Raw genomic sequence first — 21,203 nt, 5'->3', positions numbered from 1 at the left:
ATAAAAATTTGTTTGTGACGGAAGTTCTCCAATATTAGCTTTTCATTGTTCTAACTAAAATTAGCCTCTTTGTTCTAACTAAAATTATTATTCAAAAGGTTCTTTGTATTTTTTAGAAATATTAATTACCATTTGCGGATAAAATATTGGTAAGATTTAATAATTATTCTCGTTAAGTTATAATTGTGAGTCGTATGTGTTGGCGCGTCTTTATCTATGTGTTACCTGCGTAAAGTTCTCGTGTTTCTGCTAATGTGTGACGTAAATACGAGTCAGTTTTCCTTTAAGAACCTGCTTGGAGACTGCGCGCCGTTGCCGAGTTGGCAAAACAGTGTACTGATAATTCGTTTCAATCCAAGGAGGTTAGAAAAGAAAGGGTTCGCAGTTTCCTCCACTATCGGGGAATGAAACTCCACCGAACAAGCGGCGTCCATGTTTGTAACTTCAAAACATTGCATTACGACAGTGAAACGTACGTGTTTCTAAGCTGTTCCGTGCATGTATTTTCCAGTAAAAATATGTTAAATTTATAATTAAATGCTTCGCTATTGTTAATTTTTTGTTTTAAAGTTATAAAGTTGATATCCGTAATTTACTACGTACAAAAAATCATTAAGAAATAGTTCGAAATCTAAATGCATGTGCATAACATTAAAGCCTTTAAAAATGATGTTTTCTGCATATTTCAAGAATTTGTTTAGGTTTTATTAGCAACCTGTTGAGTGTACTTTCCAATTTTTCTTTTAAGAAGTGATATTTCTGATATATTCACAATATTATCATAATCTATTAAAGAATCATTTCATATACAAAATTTAAGAGATAGGAAAGAAAGTTATTTTAGTATGCTTAAATACTCCAGCTTTAAGTTGTAATACACTAAAACAGAAATTCTAATATTATTTTTATTGGCTACAGCAGTTGTTGTAAAAGCTAATTTCAGGAGACTGGTACTTGATGCAAATAGTATTTCATTTTTTAAAGCATTTTTGGCATACTTTAAAAATTCAAATACTTCTTAATTTCAATTAAAAAACACATTGTAACTTTTATCCATTTATCAATTTTTAGAAGTAGTTTAGGGAAGGGAAGATTGTTTTTGTGGAAACCTGAGAAAAGTGTTAATTTTGATTAAGCTACAGTAAATGAAATAACTTCATGGAATTAGAAAATCTAAACTGCTAAACAAATAGAGATAAAAATAAACAGGAAATAGATTTGCATTATACATGTCAAAAGCGACAGCTCATTAAGGGATGTTGGATTTAGATGGTTGCTTAACTCAGTGCATCTCCAATTTAAAAAAATTAAAAACTTATTTAAATTCTATTCTGACTTATTTCTAATGCTTTCCTGGTCAGAAAATTTCTACGCATAATGGGAAAATGATGAAAAAAATATCATCATATTTCATATTTATGAATCCCAAAGAAATTGTCTTGAATTAAGCTGAATTACAGAAATATACCTATATAAATTTTTGTTTCATAAGAATAAATTGAATTTAATTAAAAAATAAATTTAAATATAAATTTAATTAAATATTCTTTGCGCCCTTGCTGCAAGGAATGAAATTTAAATTTAAACAAATTTAAATTTAAATTTTAACAAACACGTATAAAAGTAAAAAAGCAAATTTAAAGCTAAAAAAAAGGCAAAATAATTTTTAAAAAATTTTTAAAAAATGTGCAAACATATAAAAGATTTAATTCTCGAACTAATCTACAATATCATTTAAATTCAGAAGCATAAGCGAATCAAGTGCAAAAAAGAGTTAGGTTTGGAGAAAACTTCCCCTTGATAAGTCTGTCTCCTGCCTACTCAACAGTCATTCATTCACTTATGCATTTTTAAAAAAAATTGTTTAGTTTAATTTTAATTTGCTAAATTAGTGAATTTATTTTCATGGATTGGTTTTGCACTTGATTTGCTTATGCTTCTGAATTTAAATAATATTGTAGATTAGTTCGAGAATTAAATCTTTTATATGTTTGCACATTTTTTAAAAATTTTTTTAAAAATTATTTTGCCTTTTTTTCTTTTTTTTAGGCTTTAAATTTGCTTTTTTACTTTTATACGTGTTTGTTAAAATTTAAATTTGTTTAAATATATATAAATTTTTGGATACATCTTTTCGCATGTACAATTGTGTAAATATTTTACTTACTTTTATCGCTATACTGCCCAGAAATTTTTAAGTTTATGGAAAGAAAATTTAACAACAGAACAGTTTATCTTGATCAAATGCACAAAACTTTAAGATGAATAATAATTAATACATGAAGAAAAGCATTGCTTTATTTAAGACCTTTACCATTCATAAAAATAGTAGCAATTGATGTCTTCCTTTTCATGAAAATTATAAAACGAATTACCTAAAATGTTCAAAATATACAGTTTAAATCCTAGCATACATCATTGTATGTTAAGGAACGAAGATGCCAGCTATAAACAGAATATTAAAATGTGTTAAACATACTTTGATTATTATTAAGTCCTTTTTTTCACATCTGGAAAGAAAACAACATGACATTGTGACATTTTTAACATAGTTATCAAATTACATAAAGAAAATGAATACTTACTCGTGAAAAGTAATCCCAGGAATCATTTTCGAAAATCTGTTTGTGCATCCATATGCTACACAAGCTGACATGCTTCAAAAAGAAAAGAAAAAAATGTTGCAATTACAGACTTTCTTGCACAAGTCACAGCGATAACAGTAACATGGCCGCCAAGCTTCACCATTTGAGTTGAACTTTCCCTCCTTCTATTCTAATCTCCTTGTTTTAATCTGACTTTAAGAATTTACACCTTGTTAGAGGTTAGGAAAGCCATTATTTCTCCCCGATGAATAGCCATTTCTCAAACACTGATATCATCCACTTCGCGCATTCGCTTAGCATGAATGATGGCAACTGCAAACAGAAGTAGCACATTATGAAGGAGAACGTAAAAAGTAGAAATATATGAAGTGGCAACGTTATAAAAACATAAATCATTTTAAATCTGCAAAATGCGCACAGCACATGCTTTCATCGTGTCGAAATGGTAGTGCTACTTATATAACATTTTTGTTAGAGATCACTGAATACTAATAATTCGACCGGGGTTCGAATCCTGGCAAACAGAATGCCTGCTTGGGCATTTTCGGATTCCGCCCTCCCCTTTCCCGTGTGTAACATAGACGAGTCAATTTTCCTTTGAAAGCTGTCCATGGTGATATGATTTTTTCGTAGTCTAATGAACAATTCTCCTTAAAGGCATACAGGGCCCACCAGCGGCCGAGCGGTAAAGTCGCTGAACACTGGTAGTTCGGTCCGAGGTTCGAATCTCGCGAACGGACTGGCTGCATGGGTGTTTTCGTGGTTTTCCGCATGTGTAACGTGTATACGAGCCAGTTTCCCTTAGAAAGTCCTCCACGAAGGCATCCCTTCCCTTAGGCAGATAGCCCTAGTGTGCTTTGCCATAATTAAATACACCACACCACACCTTAAAAGCATACATATTTTTATATAGGTAAACCTAAAATTTTTTAATTAAATAACTCAATCCGTAAGTATAAATTCTACCTTATTTTTCCTGAAATTAATAATTTTAGACTCATTCCTACCACCAACTATCGTGGAAATTTTAATAAGAAGCTCTATGATAATTCTTTGTTTACTGAGTATGTCAGGTGTCAGTAAGAGTTCTTATATGTTCTGAATAGTTGAATCTTATTTGAATTCTAATGCAATGTAGTAATATGCGAAGTAAATTAACCATACCTTTATTTAAATGTGTAGAGAATTAACTATTTATCCAGTTGGTCAACAAGCAGTAGCTAGGAAAACTTGATGCGATAAATTCTATTTTTTTAAGTACCGTAGAATTTGCCAATAATGCTAATTAACAGCTGAAGACAACTCAGCCTGAATTGTCCTCAGCTTGAAATCTTATTGGCACTTTTTAAATTAGTGTTCAATGAATGGAATTTATTGCAAATAATTTTGAGAATATCGCGAGATATAGTTTCTTTAGGCCAATAAAACCTATTCACTTTTTTTAGAGACTTAATTTTATTTTATTTTTGACTATACTACTTTCCTTATATGCTCTAGAAGTTTCACTGGACTCTCTGTATACAAATATAAATGACATCCGCTGTTTTTAGATGCACTTCGAAGTGTCTTTTTTTCCCTCCCCCTTCTTTTTTTAATCAGTAGTTCGCGTTATCAAATTATGCTGTGTTGAGATGTATATTTTGTTTTAAATCAGTTTTCTCCAACCACATAACTATAACAGATCTCATCCTATTTAAAAAAAGACTTGCATAAAGAAACTATTTTCATATTGTAGAAAAGAAATAAGAAGTATGTCACTAAACTAGTCAAAATAAACAGAAATCAAAAGAACGAAATTTGTAGTTCCACCTACTGAATAAAATATAGTTAAAAAGATTTAAAATTTAGCACTGAACTTATTTCATAATTTTAATAATTATTATTTTTTTTTTTCATTCAGTATATGCATTTGAGTATCTGCATTTTTCATTATTTTACTTTCTGGCCTGTTTAAATGACGTATTTCTAGCAAAATGCCTCAGAATCTTTTTATTCATTTAAGAAATCTTAACGTTATATAATATAAACTTTTGATGCTTTCCAATAAAACCAATATCAGTCTACAGCTTAATTTTGCCTAATCCTAAATTTCAAACTGGCTTGCTACTCTACCTGTATATAATATCACCTCTTTGATTTCTCTCAGTTTTTCCCTCATTGATTCCAACATCTGGAATTTTAAGTCTTAGCTGAATTGATTGCAGGAGTGTTGATATTAAATAAAAAAATACCTTAATGTAACGTTAAGTTGGCAAAAACAAACAATCGTACGTAAATTTTCATTCTACGGATATCTTACCCATATCCAAACGATTTTTATATTTTATGGAATGAACCAACAGTTAAGAAGTAGGCTTTATGCTAGTAAGTCAATTAATAATACCCTTTTAAGTCGCTAATTTCCGCCATAGTAGATAATTAGATGCCTAAACCAGTCGAAGTAAACTTGCTGTTACTATTTGTTGGAAGATCGTCTGAGATTGCTGTCGTCAATCATATTTTGGAGGTTGGAGCCTTGTCATTTAGTTTTTATTTAGTTTTTCCGCCAGACCTTTCACCTGGGCCGGAAGCTATCTCTGAGCAGGTATTGAATAATTGCTGAATTTTTTTATCTCGAACTTATTTTGTAAGTTTGCTAAAATTTTCTTGCTTTTGATCTACCGCATTTCCCTTTCTTTCCTTTTTTTTTTTTTTTTTTTTTTTAAATCCGATATAAAATTACAGGTATTGTTTCATTTCCAAAACTTATGATCAGTCCTAGGACGTCAGATTATGTTCTATGCCGGTATTTGATTTTTTTTTTGTCTGCGGTAATGTATCGTGCTATTAATTAATTAAATTATTAATTAAAATTAAATATTGAAGTTAATTAAAACGAAACTCGATTAAGTTATTTAATAAAGAGTGTAATTTTGTTTAAAATTTACTGTTTAGTTTGAATTACCATTTTATCGAAGTAATTTCCCGGTCTATTTCAGGGATGGTATTCTTCATGGACATGGTTCGCTTAAAATAAGCATTTTATTTTTTTATTTTAAGCGTTGGTATGGCCATGATATTTTTTCTTTCGTGTATGAAGTAAAGCAAGTAATGTAATCTCGAAAAATTTCGGCTATCCTATTTTTTTAACGAAAATATCCATTTTGACCATTCTAAAAGATGTTTTTTCCCGTGACATCTGTATGTACGGACAGAATAAAGACTCTTTTTCCTTAAACGGATTGAAAAATGGATTTAAAATCGATTCAGAAGAGATTTTTTTTCATGATTTCTGTACGTATATATGTATCTCGCATAAGTCAAAAAGATTAGTTTCAGAACGTTGAAATTTTGTATGTGGGACTGCTATAACATATAGTTGTGTACCTCCCATTTTTCGCTGCAATCGGTAACACCAAAAAATATATAAATATATATTATTTGTATATTAGAAGTGTTTTATGTATATCCTAGGAAAATAAAGCAGTTTAGGTTTATTAGAAAGGTATTGTAGTAAAATAAACCAGCAGTATAATTACAATATTAAAAAAATTAAAAAATAGGTGAAATATTGTAGTAACATAAACCAGCAGTATAATTAAAATATTAAATTTTTTTAAAAGGTGAAACGATAATATAACGATATAAATACAAAGCAGTTATTGATATTTAATTATAGATATTTTATTCATATTTAAGCAATTATCGTAATCGACGGAAATTAGTTGACTTATCAAAAGGAACAAATCAATTTCAGATCAATTAACAATAATTCATACAAGCAAAGTGTTTCTTCGTTTTTCCTAAGTAAGAATCGATGTGAAAAGAGCAAGTCAGTAAGATTGAGCCAAAACTACTATTCAAAGTACCAGTTTAATTTTACGTCTATAAACACCATATTTAACTAAACAAGCTACAAATAGTAATGTCTGCGAGAGAATATGTTTTCTGCTAATGGTGGTTAAAAACATTAAAAAAAAAAAAAAAAAAAAAACTTTCTAAAAAAGAGGGCTTTTAACTTTATAAAAAAATTGTGATTAGAAATTTTCTTTGTAATGTAATAAACATATGCTTACCTGTTTGTATAAATGTGAAAAATTCGACAATCGAAAATTACTTATGTAACGTAACGATGAATAGCAGCAGTAAGAAAAAGTTTTGAAAGAAAACGATTTAAAAAAATCTAACAACCCAACCCTAGTTCGAAATTCGCCATTTTTACAAGACTTAACTTTTCCTCTTTTCCCAGAGTAAATATAATTCTTTTAGTGTCCGTAATTAAATTCAGTTTGTTAAATGTACTAAGTTTAGACTAGAAGAGAAACACGCTAATGTGACAATCAAAATCGTAAAAAACAACCTTATATTTAGCGTAGGTATAATGAAACACTCAATCGATTTCGAGGGCAGCTAAAGGTCCCTCCTCATCAGGAGAAAGAAATACATAGAAAGAAGAAAATAGGAATCACAGAAACACGTGGTGCTTATCAGCACTGCACGTGGTTATAACTAGATTTTTAATCAGAGTTGCACTGGCCGCCTACTTTTACTGAGCCAGGCTGTCTGATCAAGCATAAAGAAATATTAGCGAAGTTAAAATAGGGAGCGAGGGGCAAATGCACATTACGCTCAAAATCTGAACTTCAAATAATGGAAAGCAACGACTGAACGGATTTTTATACCCACTGGTAGTACCAAGTGCGAGGAGGTAACGCCATCTATCGGCAAAAATAATTGAATTAAGATAGTAGAATTTTAAAGGCATTAGGAAAGACTGGATTGGACTTCAAATCATTAACTAAACTTTAAATCTTTGTGAATGTGAAAAGCCTCAAGAAAATCCAATTCGCCTATGGAAGAAGCCTTTTGGATGATCTTTGCAGACCCAAAATCAAAATTATGGTTAAAAGTCCAGCTATGATACGCTATTGAAGACTTGTTAATTTCCCCTTTTTTGACATAAGATTCATGTTCCTTGATACGAAACTTCAACGCTCTTTTTGTTTGGCCAATATATCTTAAACCACACTGACATGATATACTATAAATTCCCCAAGAATTCAAGACAGAAACGCAATCTTTTAGAATCGAAGGGTGAATTTTATTAATAGGGAAAAAACCGACTTGAAAATTGAATTTCTGGAGAATCCGTGCAATTTTATAGCTAACAGAAGGATAAAATGGAAGCACGACAAGGTCATTGATATTATTTCTAACAGTGGAATGTCTTCTTTGATGGGAATCTGAAAATTTTTTGACGGCTTTATCAATAATCACGGGAGAAAATCCCCGGTCAATCGCAACCTTTAGCTGCCCTCGAAATCGATTGAGTGTTTCATTATACCTACGCTAAATATAAGGTTGTTTTTTACGATTTTGATGTACTAAGTTTATTTTCAAATTACAATTTTATCTGCTACTTATAATTTTTAAATAGCTTGTAAAAAAACGCTACACTTACGAAAAATATCTTGCTTAAATTTAAGAATTTTGCTTCTTTTTTATAGCTTCTTTTATTCACGGGGTAATTGAATTATTGAATAAGCAATACGTATAATATTTTTTAGCATTGTTGAAAACGAAATTGAAGCAAAAAACTCACTCCGCAGTCGGTAGGATTCGAACCTACGCGGGAAGATCCCAATGGATTTCTAGTCCATCGCCTTAACCACTCGGCCACGACTGCTCTGTAAATGGGAGCTTATCTATTATCACAACCGAGTGCACGAGTTTTAAAACACCGCACGTGCATGGAATAGCTGGTAGAGAAAATTTTCTTACTTTACTCTAATTTTTTTTTATTAAGTTACCCTCCTTTTAAATGAATAAAAGCACGAGTGAGATTAAATCTCGAGTGTTTTTTTTATTCATTATCAAGAATTTTACATATTTTCACTTAACGCTAATGCAAGTAATTTTCAAGAAAATCTTCCAGCAATCGGTTTACCGTAATTTCATGGATTTATCTTAACTTCCCCCTTTTCCCTCCTCCACTTTTCTTAAAGAAATACCGCACGCGCGTATTTCTTTAAGAAATCGGGCGTTCACGATAAAAGTTTGATTGATTTCGAAGTGAATAATAAAAACGCTTATGTTTTTTTTAATCAGATGTTATGAAATCAGTCATTGTAATTTCATTTATGGACCGTTTTCATAAGATTTAATTTATTACTATAGCTTCTCAGATTGAATATTCAGTTTTTCAGAAAATATCTATAAATTAAAGGTCTTTCTACATTCTGCTTACCAGTTTGATAAACTCATGAGTATTTTCGGGTTTGATTTAGGTATTCATTTCGTGAATTATTTTTTTTTCATAATAACTAGGAGCAAAAATGGTATTGCAAGGCAAATCATCTGCAACTGAAGTTTTCATCATCTGTGTTATTTTTAAACAGTAAAATATGAGATAGAGAGCGCAAGAAGTGTATTGTATGATTTTATACAATTTCATCATTTAAGGTTTCTAGTTTGCTCCTCCAAACACTCCCTTGATGAAAAACTAAATTATTTAAAAGCAATAGCTATTGACAGGGGCTTTTCACCCAACATTATTAATCAAGTAGTTAAAAAATTCTCATCTCAACACACCAAAAGGCACACTCTTGTTTTAGGAGATTATAAAAAATTCTGTCGTCATTTCCTTCTTTCCATCAATTAGCTATAAAGTTGCACTTATTTTGCGGAAATTTAACTTTCGGGTCGTTTATTCTCCCATCAATAAAATTCCGAGTTCCGTACTCAATGACCCCACTCCGGATATGAATTCCTAGGGTATTTATAGGATTCCTTGCCAGTGTGGCTTAATTTACATTGGCCAAACTAAGAGAGCCTTAAATTTCGCGTGAAGGAACATGAGGCATATGTTAGCAAAAAGGAAACACAGAAGTCTTCTGTTGCCAACATTGCTATTCCGAAAATCACACTTTCAATTTTTCTGTTGCCAAAATTATTCAAAAAACATTTTCCATTCGTGAACTGGATTTTCTAGAGGCATTTCACATTCAAAAAAATCTTCCTATTCTAGTTAACGACCCTAATTCTAATCCATCTTTGCCTTCAGCCTTTAAAGAAATTATGTTTTAGTTCTGCATTCGTCAACAGATGGCGTCAGTGGCTTATCTCCTGTCCAGGCTTTCTTATTTTATCTAATCATTATATCTTATCTCGTTCATTTGCGCTTTGGCAGCTGAGGATGATGGTTCGGTAAAACCATCGAAACTAGTCATTTGAAAATATAACGCTGATTTTTATTGTTTGACTTCTAAATTAATATTTGTTCGGCGTTATCTTAATTTAAGGTGTATTTATTTTTTATTGTCACTACCTACTATAGGTGAAAATTGTTACCTCCTACGAAAGGACAGACAATTTACGTCCATGCCTTCTCCGGGATTCGAACCCCGGGACCTTTGGTAAGGTAGTCATAGTTGCTAACCACTTTCCCGTCTGGACGCTCATAATTTAAGATACAGAACGCGATACGCTTTCTGATTCATTTTCATTCTGATTCAATCATTCTGATTGATTTTTAAAAAAAAGCATCTCGAAGATATTTTTATTATTTTCAGTGAATGGATTTTCTGCCATGGCAAAATAAAATGTACTACAACTTGCTCGCGCCGTGCACTTGCGATCCTGTGCGCTTCCAGGTGCCGTTAAATTTACGATAAAATAATATTTTCAAATTTAATTGACGACTTATTTATTTTTACACAAAACTATTATTATTCATGTAAATTATGGGAGCAGAACTGTACTGTAAAGTAGTACATTTGAAGCATCTAAAAATGCACCCGAGTTACGCATCAGAATCAAAGCCCATTATTTTTATATTAATTCTTTTACATACATATACTTGAGGTCTTAAACTTGATACTTAAATACTTGAGGTCTTAGAAACGATGCTATTCCAAAATGCTCATTATATAATGAGCGTGATTAATGCTCATTACTTAATGCACGGTGAATACTCACCTTGAGATTTCATTAACTTTTTCTTTAAACAGTTCGCACATGGCGAATATCTCCTTTGCTAAAATCTCAGATTCATCAGAACTGACAAGTTTTTGAATTTTAACTAATATTTTGAAAATATTTAATAAAGCATTGAAGTTACAAGCACATGTTAGAGCGCTTGACAAGCAAGGCTGCGCACGCAAAATTCGCAGATCAGCCGCCCAGCCGGTATAGTGGTCGGGGAAGCTGACTGGCATGCTGGAGGGCCTGGGTTCGAATCCCGGAGAAGGCATGGTTGTAACTGTCCGTCCCTTCATAGGAAGCGATTATGGCCCACCTATTAAGTACCTCCTTAATAAAGAGACCACCACATCCGGTCTTGTATAGATTAATGGATTGGGTTACGCATGTAATTGTTCGCAATCTGCCATTGAGAGGGGGGGGAAAAAAAAAAAAAAAAAATTCACAGATCAAAACTCTCCTACATCTGTGACTGTGAGTCCGTTACAGTTACAGATGTAGGAGAATGTTCGCGATAGGAGCAATTAACGATGGCTAATAATTGCTAAATTTTAGTTGTATTAGAAGATTAATTTTCATAAACCTTTCAATCAAGTTTGCCTCTTGTCCACGTTATCGAAGTTTAGTTAAATTTCTGTTTAATGTGAAGACAGCAATTCATCAAAGCAAGAGGAAATTAAACAGGCGCAATCAGGTAGCTAATTAGGTTTAATTAGGTTAGCTAATTAGGTAATTTTCATAATTTTATAAAATTTTAGACAAAGAAAGTGATTATTGATATTAAATTGCTCAATTTATATGGCGCCAACTGTATGAAAAATTACCTTTAGGCCTATGTATTTTCTCCTTTTAAGAATAATTTAACGACAATAGGTGCATCATTGTTGGATGGTACGGCCACATCCTGAACCTGGTATAATGACGTAGCAACCCATTACCCCACCGTGCTGGTAATACCCCTTTAAACACATTGAGCTCTTTCTCCCATCTCAAACATATTCTGGCAAACACCCGAAAATTAAACGTGCAGTATGTCATCAAAGCTTTTCGCGGAACATGGGGTATATGTTTACATTCGCTCAACTCTTACGCATGAGATCATTAAGTGTTGTGAGGGGGGGCTGGGATTCTGAAAATGGATCGAGAGATTTAACAGAAGTTTCTTTTGTGGTGCGGCAGTGAGACCGCTTGGCCTTGGAGGTCATCGTCGCCAGAGGGGAGTGTTAGCTGGGATCGCAAAAGACTGGGGAATGTGCCCTTTGGCACCCCTCTTCCGTTAGGGGCCCAACCACAAAAATATGCGATGGTGACGCAATTATTAGAGTTTTGCATTTTGTATTTGGAGCATTCTACCGAAAAACATTTTTGCAATGAGTCTTTCAATCTTGTAACAGAACAATTGTTAAATATTAGTTAAATATCTCTGTTAATATTTTTTGCAAATTTTAGGGGATATTCTGAAAGAGAGCGAATATAATTTTTTTTTTTTTTGCCGCGAACTTTAAATATTTTTTTATATCATTTTAAAATTGCCATTGTAGCTCTTAACTTGTTTCTACATTTAAGTAATTTTAATATTACTTTCATTAGGTATGCGTAAGAATACCTAATGAAAATACAGCTCAGAAGTCCAAACCAGAGTTCTGAGTTATTAAAATTTGTTCCTAGCGATTAGGCCTATCAACCGCAAAGCGATAAAAATCGCTGGATGCTGGTAGTTCCGACCTTGGTTCTATTCCAGGAGAACAGGTTGGCTGCACGGCCGTTTTCGTGGCTTTTCCCACGTGTAACATGTATATGAACCACTTTCTCCTAGGAAGTCTTCCACGAAGGCATCTCTTCCCTTAGGCAGATAACCCTAGTGTGTTTTTCTATAATTAAACCAAACCTTCCTGGCTTTGGCATACAGTCAGTTGGCTAATGCATCACACGTATTTTTCGTGATTGTTATTTCATAGTTTGTACCCAGTTTTAAAAATGTTGGTTTAAATCCTGGGTACTAAACAGTAACTGTAAACTCTGCTGTGCAAAGTTTCACGATTTACTTTTCGTGTATGTTGAGAATTTCGCCTTTTATCGCTGGAAATAAAATTCACTGCCCTAATCTTTTCGTAGGCGAAGCAAAATAGTTATCCTAGATGTAAAAGTTAGTGTTCTGAATTTAAGCAATGATGGAGGATTTAACAACTGTCCTAACTGTCCCCCTCGCTACCGAATCTGGGGTTTCGTTTATAATTTCAGCACTTATGAAGGCATTGCAATGAAATTTGAATATGACTTGTGAGAAATGAAAGCTGTCTGCGGCAACACGTCTAGCCGATCTGCTTCCTGCTTAATCGATGTCTGCTGATTTTCATTTCGTTTCTGTCATTTGACTGAGGCTGTCTACGTAACACGTTAATGCTTGTGAGTGTTATTTACGTATGCGTACACGCAGGATAGCTCGAAAATGTATAGGTGTATATTTTCGAGCAGCGATTTTTATAGCAGCGAATGTTTATTGCCCACACTTACTGAAAAACAAAATTGATGGCAACAACAATTTCTGGACAAATACGGAGGCAAATATTCACCGAATTAGACTTGCATTTGGATTTTGTAGACGAAATCTGAAATAAATAAATTTACATACAAAATTTTATTGGAGAAACATACAGAAAGTCTTCCGCAAATATTCGAAGAGCTATCCTCAGTGTGAAGAACTGACTATTGGCTCTTCCAAGAATTCACTGTCATCCAAAGATTATCCAGAAGCCTCTTCCATCATGTTGCGAAAAAAAGCGAAACTTCATGCATACTGTATCACTGCAGTTGCAATTTGCAGTAATTTCTGGACAAATATGGAGGCAAACATTCACCGAGTTAGACCTGCATTTGGGTTTTGTGAACGAAACTTGAAATAAATAGATTTTATTGGATAAACAAGCTGGAAGTCCTCTGCGAATATTCGAAGAACTATCCTCAGTGTGAAGAGCTGACTATTGGCTCTTTCAAGAATTCAATGCTCTCGTAATAATTTACGATTATCCAGAAGCCCTTTTCATCATGCTGCGAAAAAAAGCGAAACTTCATACATACTGTATCACTGCAGTCCACGAATTTTAAAGGCGTGACCAAGGGAAGAAAATGGATTATTTATTATCAATGGTTTCGTACACTTCTTCCGGAAAATGCGAGTATTCTGCACCATACTTCGTCCTCAGTCCTTGTTGATTCCCTTATTTCAAAGGGATTCTGGCCTTTGGGGCTCATTCAATCTGACGCCCTCTGGTTGTTTTTATGGGAATTTCTGTATGGTAGAGTTCATGTAAACAAAGCACGGATCTTAGATGCCTTGAAAGAAAGCATCAGCAAAGACACTCAAGAACGACAAGCTCGGCAAAGTATGCAATGTTAGGTTATTTAATTACGGCAAAGCCTCGAGGGCTATCTGCCTAAGGGGAGTAATGCCATGGTGGAGGACTTTCTAAGGGAAACTGGCTCATATACACTTTAAACATGGGGAAAACACCCATGCAGCCAGCCCGTTCGCGGGATTCGAACCTCGGACTGACCTACCACTGTTCAGCGACTTTACCGCTCGGCCGCTGTTGGGCTTAGCAAAGTATGCAAAGACACTCAAGAGATATATTGGCAAGCATGCTGCAAAATATAGTGCGCCGGTCTCAGTGTTGTTGAATGTAAATGGTGACCATTTCCAACCCGTGTTATGATTCCTATTTCTCATATAGTGACGTGCCAACCTCAAATTCTAGTTTGATACCTTCCGTAAAATTAAGTGTTTGAAAAATTTCTGGTTCAGTAGCGTGTGATAATTCCTGTATAACTAATAATTTGAAATTTGGTTCCTTTAACTTCCTGTGCGTAGGTATTTTCTCTAGAAGTATGCAGTTTCAAGCTTTGTACGGATTTTAAATACTTATGCTAATTAGATTGCTAATGTTTTGGTAATTGCTGTTTTCAGTTATTTTTCGTCGTATTCTCTGGAAGCATATTTTCTGAGCAGTGTTACTTGTTGTATTATTTACGTAATTTGAAATAAGTATTTTCGTCCGAAAACCATACACAGTAGATGGGAAGCAATAGACTTCTTTTGGATTTATAAAAAAACATTTATAACAAAATAAGAGAGAAATATTATCACCTTGTATTATATTTAAAGAAATTAAATAATCAAGAATCTGCATGAATGTACACATGTTCCTCGCATTGTGAAAAAACGGCGTTACCTAGAGACATTAAATTTTGAATACCGTAGTATTCCACCCGAGCATGGTCACCTGGAAGCCCGAAATTTTTAATTTCGATTTTGTTTTATTACCTGTTCGTATTTAGTAAAATTTTAACGAAATTTTAATTAACAAGCACAATCATTTTAAAGCGAACATTGGCAACACTGTACGGAGAAAAAATAATAATATATATCTTCAGCGCACGAGACTGTCTATCGGAAATTCTAAAGACATGCTTTTTAAAATATTTTTTGATTTTGCCTTTGAATCGAATTTTATGTGGCGTAAAACACCAAGAACGTAGTATTTAATAATAAATAAATTAAACACGCAAAACGTTAATAATAAAAAGACAAAAAAAAAAAAAAAAAAAAAAAAAAAAATTTGTAAAGAGTAAGAACACTGAACATTGATATGATGAACTGAGAAAAGACTGGAAAACGAAAGACAGAAAAATGTTATGCGAACTCTTAACACTGCATAGGAGATTCTAAACATGTACTGATATGCTGCTTTTTAAATTTTTGTAATTTTGCTGTTGAATTATATACGGCTTAAGTTCGGAAAAAATGGTGCTTAATAAAAAAGCTAAAAAGGCCAAATAAAAAAATTAGTAGGAATGAGTATAACAGCAGGTAGACTGCGCTTTCCGCGAGAGCGTAAAAAACCTTAACAAAACTTTTAGGCTTCCATTAAAATCTAAAACCTTTCAGAATTTTTTTTTCGGGGGGGGTATTATTGTTTGTAGCCTTTTTTACTTCTTTGTACGAAATAAAGGAAAGTATTGTAATCACGAAAAATTCCTGGTTTCATATTTCAACGAAAATATCGATTTTGACCGCTATCGAATGCAATTTAACGATGTTTTTAATACTTAGGGGCAGAATAAAAGACTCTTTTCCTCCAAACGCATTATAAAACTGATTTAAAATGGATTCAGAAGAAATTTTTCCCCGTGGCGTTTGCACTTACGTTCGTACGTACATATGTATGTATGTATCTCGCATCACTCAAAAACGAGTAGCCTTAGAACGCTTAAATTTTGTATAGAACTACTATAATATGTAGCTGTGCACCTTCCTTTTTGGTTCCAATCGGCCGCACCAAAAGTAGCTAAATCTGCATGCAGTAGTTGTAGAATTATCAACAATTTAAAAGTTGTTTAAGTGCGGCTAAGGGTATTTTTTAACCGTAGCAGCCTTATTTGTTTACATTTGAAATTTGGGAGAATAGTGAATTTAAGTCTTTCTGCACTTTCAGTGTCTTTTTCCCGAGTGGGACCAAAACGAAACTTTCAGTTTTGTTCACTGAAAAATCCGCCTTCTTGCACGCCGGCCAAATTGCTTGTATTCGCGTAGAAACTGTAATTTTAATTGTTTGTGTATTTGGTGGTATATATTTTTCTGTATTTTTCAATTTTTAATAAAGATATTTTGAGGTTTTATGTATTTTTCCCTTGCCGCGAACTGAAATAATTGAATGAGAAATGTATGAAATGAAATTTGGGGAAACAATTTTAAATGAAATGCAGCAAAATCTGCGTGTAATTTGCAAGGCCGTGCAAGGAAGTTATGTTGTGTACACATCAGATTTTTTTTATTCTATCTTATAACTGTTTGTTTCAGTATTTGATATCAAAATTTACCTGGTCATCTCTTCGTGATACTAAAATTTAATTTAAAAAAACTTAGTATCAAAATTAGGAATTGATTCAGTTCACGAATAGTCTGACTTTAGGCTCTTTACTCTCTGTTATTCATAGTCTGTTATAAATTTTAATCAGAGAGTGAGAAATTGCCTATAACGTAACTAAAGAAATTTGGGGGTTTACCATCGCGCACTGCACATGCATTTCGTGAGTGAGAAGACGCTTGACCTGTCGGCTTCTACACGACCCCTGAGCTACAAAGGGAAAAAAAAACTGCATCCCCGCCCTCGGAGTTAAGCGATCTTTTTTTATATCATTATCCGCATTAAATTTTACATTGTGAAACCACATATTTAGGCCAGAAGAGACATTTCAGGGAGGTCGAGGGAGATTTCCCCGAGCTCGTATAATGGAACTGATCGTGAGACAGTCAGTCCTTTTGATGACTTCCCTCTGGCCAGATGATGTGAACCTGCTGTTGGCCCTACATAAGATTTTTTTTTTAATGATTATCGCCTTCTGAAAAGAGAAATTTTTCTCGAATTGATTCCAGCCCAGAAATCACATATAAAAGCTCCTGCAAGAAGCCGATGGGATTCTTCACATTTTATTTGCTTTTACAAACCGTGATTCATTTCATCTGATAAGCCCCACCCAGTTTCTTACACTCCTATCTGCTTGGACCTAGCCTGTTATCTCTTTGGCAAAAGTTGTGGGGTAAGAAGTGCACAGTACTCGTTTTTCTTTCTTTTTATCGGTCGATTTTAAAGATCCAATAAAAGTTCCATCTAAAGACAGTGGTTAATATTTCATCTCCTACCTCGCAGTAAGTTTTTATCTAAAGGCATATTCCTTAACAGTTTAAAGCAGAAGAAAATGTGTCTTTTAATTCTTTCGATTAATTTATAGCTAATTTTTAGATTATGTGACGAGGAAAAACAAGTGGTAATGCCTCTTGACCCTTTGTTTCGCGTCGAAATAACCATTTCGATGTGACAACAACTGGGGATCTTCGTGCAAAGTCTTAAAATGATGCATTAACAAGAAATGGAAACGTTCAGACGTTTCAGAAATTGTCTTTTTACTTCATCTAATACTTTTTAATCTGCGAAGCGGTATAAGAATGCTGTCGTGTAAGTAAGCCGTGTCTTATCTCTAGAGCTTTCCTCTCCGAACAGCCCATTTTTTTAGGCATGACGTTTCATCAAGATATAACTTTATATTTGAACGATCTGTTTATGTTAACTTAGTAATTTCCATTACTTAATTTGATCACATTTTAACAGCGGAGCTTGTAACTGAAGAAATAAAATAAAATTCCAACAAAATATTCTAATACATTTGGATTCTAAAAAATAAATCTATAAAATTTGAATCCAAATTAGACAATCTGAAGAGCTTTTTCAAAGTCCACCAGCGCTTGTTTGCGAATAGAAAAACAGGGTTGGTAGAAGTTACATGATACGAAATGTTCAGGCGCGGTAAGGTAGCTTCCCCGCAAAGCAGTTTTAGCTTTGCCATAAAATGGCAAGGGACGGCAAGGTTGCCGTATTTAGCGAGAAATCGGACATTTGGCAATATTAGGCGACAAAATTTGTGATATACCATGAACGGATGGAGAACCTTCTGGAACGAATTCTTACCGGTTTAGCCCAGAATGTTCTCGAACACAAGCCGAAAGCTATATAAACCCTGCTGGTGAGTGCGAGTTAGTTAGTGTGTCTCATCTAGTTAGTCCGTGCGAAGTCAATCGAGTTGTTAGCCGGCCAGCGAGTGCCGAGTGGGTTGTCGAGTGCATCGAGAGAGTCTCTTTGTGTATCGCGGTTAGTGCATCGTCGAGAGAGTGTGTTGAGCTCCGGTAAAGACTGAACTGAAGAGTCGGAGCTGTGCTCTGTGTGTCGTCAAGTGCATCGCGAGCTGTAGCGCGAAGAGTTTCGAAAGCACGTGGAGTTCCGAGAACGACCGAGCAGAGTCGGAAGCTGCACTCTGGTGCTTTGCAGTGAAGCTGTTTCCACCGTTACAGCCTGATAATCTGAAGGCTGTGTCGCTGGTTGTTCCAGCGTGTTTATAGTAGATCTTCGACGACTGTAAAATGTGACTTTGGAGCTGTCCTGATTAATACCAGAAAATAAAGTATGTTCCGATATTCCATCAAGTGCTGTCGTCGTTATTCATTCCAAATCTACGAACCCCGTACGAACATAAAGGAAGAAAATAACGTAACAATTGGTGTCAGAAAATACCGTAACAAGAGCAAGACTCGGATTTCGTTGTGTAGGCGGTAAGAAAGCAAGAATAAAACGCGCGGCTGTAGCAAACACAGTACGTACAGTTAGTTGCCACATTTGGCGATCAACATAAAGCAAACACAGTATACTGTGTTTGCTGTATAGCTGGTACTTCGGAATAAACTTAATAGCTTAAGTGGAAACGAGTCAATTCTCATGGCCACCCTGGTCATGACATCGTATCTACTGATTTAAATTTTTCCCGTTTTACAGTAAAACGGCGAAGAAATTGTCGTTCACATTTCTAAGTGTTTGTCAAGTGACCATAGACCTAAGATAAACTACTAAACATATCCACAACTAAAGTGTTTTTTTTTATAGAATAGACACTTTACGTCCATTTCCCTTTCTGGCTTGACTCCTAACTATGGTAACAATTGCTGCGATGTTGATATTTTACTGGTAGATACCCTGAACCCAGTGTAATGGTTTGAGCAGCCATTGGGTGCACGACACGCACATCTCTAGTTCGGATCGACGGTAATTTGAACGCAGATTGGTACATTTCTGACATCTTACGTCCGGTGGATTGGGCCCTATCTTCGAAGCCCCTCAAACGCCATGTTCTAACAAGATAATGCAAGACCACACGTTGCACGTCGATGGAGGTCGTGTTCTGACCTCTCTAGATACACAGGGTATTTGATGCAAAGGGTGGCAGCAAAGGGTGGCTTACACGGTCTCCAGACCTGTCACCCATTGAAAACATCTGGTATGGGGTTGCTGACAGACTGACTCGCCACCCCTATCCGGCTGATACGGTTGAACAAGCGTGGTATAATAAACTTGAAGCAGCATGAAATGAGTTGCCCGTTTCTGTCATTCAAGCTCAGTTCGACTCCATGCCTAACCAGGTAAGGGCCGTTTTAGATGCAAAGGGTGGCAGCTGTTTCTACTAATTTCGCACCCTTGTGAACTCTCAAACTGCTTACAAATTTAATCATTTTATCTTCATGCCATACTCTTTACGTACAATAAATATCTTTTTTGTAATTGCTTTCCTTCGTGGTGTTGCAGTTTTAATGGCCGGCAGTGTAGTATTCCATTCCTTATCATTCCTTCCAAATTTTTTTAAATCCAAATTTGTTATTTGGAGATAACATGCAATAGTAATTAGGTTCATTATCTTAAAAATGTGTGAAACATTCCCGTGTTTTATTTATATTCTCACGACATTACCAGTTATAAAGAGCACCTTAAAATTATATTACTCTTCGTTCGTTCTTCATTCGAACTTTTTACGTTGAATCTGCGCTCGCAAGCAACAGAACTAAAATCGTTATGAGGTAACTTTTATTCTTATAATTTCCCATCAACCTGCGCTTTAGTCTCTTTCGACATACAAGGTATGTTCTCTCATCTACTTGATTACTGGGGATGTGAGGGCAAAGGTTATTTGCCCGGCCTTTGAACTATTCATCACCGTTTGTTCTGAGCAATTGATATGCATAAAAGTTCCGTTGGTGATGTTGAGGTGGTATACATAGGGGGATACTTGTGTACCATTTAATTGCCCTGTAATACGAGCAAGATGTTGTTTAATTGCATATCATGAGACCTTTCCTCTAACATTATTTTTCTTAATAAAAAATAATTTTTTAATGGTGGTTAAAAACAACCCAGAGCTCCAGCTGTTTTTCTTCCTCATAATAGCAATTATGCTAGTAATAGGTTTCTGTATATTATGAAGTACGTACCCCAGACGAAGCAGCTTTCGTTGCGGAGTTGGGTATTTTCTGTAAAGTAATCTTTTGTTTGTTGTTTGAAATGGACTACAGTCATGTTTAATTTACATATCTTGAGTTCTTTCTAATAAAGAAGCGGAAGAAAATAGTATCTAAACGTTACCTTTCTTTTAATGTGTGCATGTTTATAACCAGGGCTGGGACATTCGAAATCCGAGAATTTTGATCGACTGAAGATTTGAAAATTTTTTCGTCATTCGAATTCTTTAAATCCTAATAAAAAAAATGTTAATAATTTGGAGCGATTAAATTTTACTGGCTCCAACAAGAGCGTTCATTCAAGAATGAAACACCATTTTTGCGAGCCCCGTTACTCTTCGTAGCATCCCTGGGTGTCATAGTGTTTCAGCATGGCATCTAGAGAAATCTCGCGGAATTTATCGGTATTGTGTGAAAATTTCTCTTGAATTATCTGGACAGTTTTGGATACATAATTCGCTATTTAATAGGTTGTAAGATTCTAACCTGTGTACTTTTAAGTTACAGTTAAAGTTGAAGAAGCTTAAGAACTGGTAAGCGAATAACCGCTTGAGTTCGTGTGACAGAAAATAAAACTCGGAAAGGGTTAAATACCCTTTATTATTCCAAATTAATTTCACAGAACTCCTTCTTGGAGTTTTACAATAAAGCCTCCACTCGGGCTTGAACTCAGAAACTAAGAAATTAAACTTAACTAATCTTAACTAAAAAGATATAGCGGAGCTATCAAGATTTTAACAGAGTTG

The 21,203-nt window shown here is 34.3% G+C and overlaps 1 protein-coding gene and 1 non-coding gene across 3 annotated transcripts in view; one reads left to right on the top strand and one right to left on the bottom strand.

The window, feature by feature from the left end:
- Positions 1-21,203, top strand: part of LOC118188907 (papilin-like) — a 345,995-nt gene that overhangs the window by 175,176 nt on the left and 149,616 nt on the right. The window lies entirely within an intron of this gene.
- On the bottom strand, positions 8,190-8,271 carry TRNAS-AGA (transfer RNA serine (anticodon AGA)). Its single transcript has one exon. It is a non-coding gene; the product is annotated as a tRNA-Ser (tRNA).

Source organism: Stegodyphus dumicola, chromosome 4 (genome assembly GCF_044657685.1).
Source record: "Stegodyphus dumicola isolate Sdum_Otavi_A_Nest chromosome 4, ASM4465768v1".
NCBI classification, from domain to species: domain Eukaryota; kingdom Metazoa; phylum Arthropoda; class Arachnida; order Araneae; family Eresidae; genus Stegodyphus; species Stegodyphus dumicola.
The sequence above is the reverse complement of the archived record's forward strand: the minus strand, read 5'-3'. Positions and strand labels throughout refer to the sequence as shown.